General features: G+C 44.6%; 1 pseudogene across 1 annotated transcript; it reads right to left on the bottom strand.

The window, feature by feature from the left end:
* Positions 1–576: 576 nt before the first annotated feature.
* On the bottom strand, positions 577–1,105 carry LOC311631126 (ferritin light chain-like; annotated as a pseudogene). Its single transcript has one exon. The product of its transcript is annotated as a ferritin light chain-like (transcript).
* Between the last annotated feature and the right edge of the window lie 3,077 nt (positions 1,106–4,182).

Raw genomic sequence — 4,182 nt, 5'->3', positions numbered from 1 at the left:
TTCAATGATGTGTCGATCACAAGTTAACTGTTTTCAGAGACACTGTGGTATGGGGAAGGAGACGTTGGGATTAGAGTTGAAAGGACGGGGTTTTGGTGCTGGCTCCTCTGCGTGGCAGCTGTGTGACCTTGGGCAAGCTAATCTCTCTGAACAGACTTCTTTCACACTGTGATTTATTTTTAGGAACTTTGTTGTGGTTTTTAAAAAAATGAATATAAAAATAATACATCCTCCTAAAACTATGGAACGTACAGAAAAGCATTGTTTAAATCCAAAATTATGTATAACTCAGAAGCCTCTGATAACTATAGTTCTATTTCCTCCAGTTTAGTTTAAATGGATTGATGTGTTTTTATATAACTATGATCATGCTATTTGTAAGCCTTTTCTTCTTCTTCTTCTTCTTCTTCTTCTTCTTCTTCTTCTTCTTCTTCTTCTTCTTCTTCAAAAAGCTTTATTTTTCATTTGGTCCAGTTCATGGGAGAGGGCTCAGGGTGGTTAAAAGGATGGCTAGTGGTTTCAGGGAGAAAGAAGCTCAGGTAAAAGCCAGACACCAGGGGGATGCAGAGGGGCCCCTCACAGGCCTCTGGGCTCCAAAGGCTCCTGGTCGTGATTGAGGGTGAGCCTTTCAAAGAGACACTGGCCCAGCCCAGCCTGGGGGCTGGCAGCTTGCGGAGGTGAGTCAGGTGTCACCCATCTTCCTGATGAGCTTCACCTCCTCATCCCGGAAGTGGTTCTGCAGGAAGTCACAGAGCTGAGGGTCTGTGGGTAGAACCAGGGCCTCAGCTCTAGGAGGGCCTGGCTCAGGCTCCTCTCCAAGGCCAGGGCGCCCTGAGTTTTCTCCACTCATCTGGGGAGGCTTCAGCGTGTCCAGGAGAGAATGCGGCCACTGCGCTGGTTTTACAACTTTAAGTGACGCTCAGCGCCCTTGCACTTCTCCACCAGCTCCCAGAAGAAGTGGCCCACGCTCCTCATGGCCACATCGTCCTGGTCGAATCGAAGCCAGAGAGAGGTAGGTGCGGGAGGCCCGCAGGTGCAGGTTGGCCAGGCGGTTGACTGCAGCCTCCACCTCGCTGGAATAATTCTGATGGATTTGGGAGCTCATGGTTGTTGGGCAATAAGGAGTTAAGGCAGAAAAGAAACCGGTGTGTTGGCTGGTCTCAGAGGTGGTTCAGAAGGTGATGACTGGGTAAGATGCAGGAGGGTGGCCGGAGGCTGGAAGAAGGGGCGTCCCTGGATCTGTTCTGTCCAAACACTGTCAAAACAAGAGACAGATTCAGGACCACTGAGGGCACTGCCCCTGCATTTTCAATTAACATCATATCCAAAACATTATCTCATGTCATGAATAGGTTTTCAAAACTATCACTTCTAGGGGCTCCATAGTACTCCATTGTGTAGTTGTATCATAACTGGTTTCTATGGTTTCTATGTAGGAAGTGGTTAATTTCAACACGCATAACAATGGCCAGTACCAAGAGAAATTTACAGTCCAGATTTTTTCCTATTAAATGGGTGACATATTATTGTTTATTCAATTTGATTCTCTCACTGACTTGAAAAAGAAAATTAAGAAATAAAAACCATTTTGATAAAAACCTGAAAGTACTATGAGGGTTTTATGTAGGAGGGAGCTGATCCATGTTTCAATCTCTCTCTCTCTCTCTCTCTCTCTCTCTCTCTCTCTCTCTCACACACACACACACACACACACACACACACACACACACTCCCTCCTCATCTCCCTCTCTCTCTCTCTTTAAAGTCAATAGAAACATTCAAAACAAAAAACATAAAGTATCCAAGATGTTAAATCATATGTAAGTTTCCAAGCAGAAATATGCGGATTTAAAATGGAGTCCATGTGCAGCCAGACTAGAACTTGGCCATCAGAGGCTGGAATTCAGCCTTCCTTACTTCCCAGAACTCTGTCCCTTGTGCTTGGAGACTGCAAGTTCTGGAGTAGAAGTTGTGAAGGTAGAGTCTGTTCTTTTTTATTTATAATTTTTTAAAAAATTAAAAAGGGTGCTTGGGGACCGCTTGTACCGATGCCTATAAATCCACAGTAAGGAATGTTTGCCATAGGAGCTCTAAGCAGACTCTTCCCTTTTCTCTACATTTATGGAAGAACTTGAAAGGCATTTTGTGTACATAGCGATGCTTTAATTCAATGGGACTTTTGGCTGAGCATGGACTGTGAAGCTAGACATTTGAAGTTCAGTTTTCTCTAGTGTACCTTTCCCAGATATGACTTCATTCTATTTATACAAACTCATGGTGCCTCTATAAACTTGCTCTTTGTCATCATATCCTGAATTCTCCTACAATAAATAGTGGTCTCAGAGAGGAAAAGAAAGTCCATCTATTCCTCTCTTTCAATGACAGAGCTGCCATTTTGTCCAGAAGGATAGTTATTACAACCATCATTCTTTTCTTTTCTTTTCTTTTCTTTTCTTTTCTTTTCTTTTCTTTTTAATGTTTTTATTGATTTCAGAGAGGAAGGGAAAGGGAGAGAGAGAAACATCAATGTTGAGAGAGAATCATTGATTAGCTGCCTCCTGTATGTCCTCTACTGGGGATTGAGCCCACAACCAGGAATGCACCCTGACTGGGAATCGAACCCTGACCTCCTGGTTCATAGGTTAATGCTCAACCACTGAGCCATGCCAGCTGGGCTACAACCATCATTCTGATGGTCAGAGTGATCTCTGCAGCTCCTGGAACTGAGGTTGTGTGTACCATGCCCAGCTCGTGTTTGATAGGGAAACTACATCAATCGTCTTGCCTACCACTGGGGTTTGCAGAGTTAGAGAAGCTTGGATCAGGGTGGTACTAGGCTTACCATAGCGCAGTCTTCCTTCAGCTTGTGTCTGGTTTGGAATGACCATGGGCACTGGAAACTGAGGGCAAGACCATGAAACACAAGAAAAAAATCCCTAAGGAATCCACCAGTTTGCAAACAGCCGTTTCTGATCTTCAAGTGCCCTGTATGGCAGCACCAAATTCTTTGGAGTGGGATGAAGTCAAGGAAAGATCTGCTGCAAGTTCTCTGGCCCACACAGAATGTTCTCTCACTTTATTATTGGGAATACTACCACATAAATAATAATAACTCATGTTCAGGAGAGTTTACTGAATGCCAGGCACTGGGGAAGTACTGTCCATGGTTTTTCTCATTTAATCCTCACAGGGCCTCTGTGAGGTAGGCGTTATCATGATCCCACTTTATAGGATAGGAGATTGGGCCTGACAGGTTAGATAACTGGCATGGGGACTAAAAAAAATAAAAATTAATGTTTTCCCTCCTACCTTCAAAGTTCTCCAGGCTGGGCGTGACAGGTTAACAGGAGAAAATCAAATGTTAATACAGGTGCATGAGGAATTCACACAAGCATGAAAATTCCAAAGAAAGTGAAGCAACATTGGGAATATAAGACATTTTGGACAAAGGAGAGAGGTGGGGAATGGGGTATTAGATTTCAGAAGTGAGAATGGATGATTGACAGGTAGTTCAGGAAAAGGGGAACATGCATGGAGGCAAGTTCTTGCTAGGCAACCCAGAAACAATGGGACACGGGGTATCTAGCCAAGGGGCAACTAGAGTCCTCTTGCTTATCACACTTCAAATGAGGCTAAGCTGGCATCCTGAGGCTCCCTTTCTGGAGCTGAATCTCTTAGGTAGGAAGGGGAAGGGTGAACGTTCTCAGAGTCTTTTGTTTTCCAATAAACAACTTAAAATCAATGTTCCAAAAAGGCAGCGTCAGGTGGCAAAACTTTGGTTCCCTTTACTTGTCAGGCCTTTGCCTAGGAACAGCTAGAATTTAAACACAGGCAGTCAGATCCCGGAGGAAGTACAAATGTTACCGTGGTTAGTTTGCTTGTTAATAGGAAGAGAGCAAGGGGAATCAGACATCATTTGAGCTTAATAAAACTGGGGAGCATGTTTGCTTCACCAGGAAGCTACAACTTCATACCCAGGGGATCATAGCATTGTCCCTCCAAGAGGATTAATATCCCTGCCTCCCCTCCTGGGTACCAGATTCGGGGGGAGGGGGGAGAAAAAGGGGCTAGGGAGCAGGGGGAGGTAAGGACATGCACAAATAAAATCAAAATAGCTCAGGGGGAGGTGTTTGACCCCCGAGGCCCGTCAGCCTAACCTGGAAAAAGGATCATTGGACCCAT

The sequence above is a fragment of the Pipistrellus hanaki genome (assembly GCF_964339955.1).
Source record: "Pipistrellus hanaki genome assembly, chromosome: 12".
Classification (NCBI taxonomy): Eukaryota; Metazoa; Chordata; class Mammalia; order Chiroptera; family Vespertilionidae; genus Pipistrellus; species Pipistrellus hanaki.
This window is presented reverse-complemented; position numbering and strand designations above follow the sequence as displayed.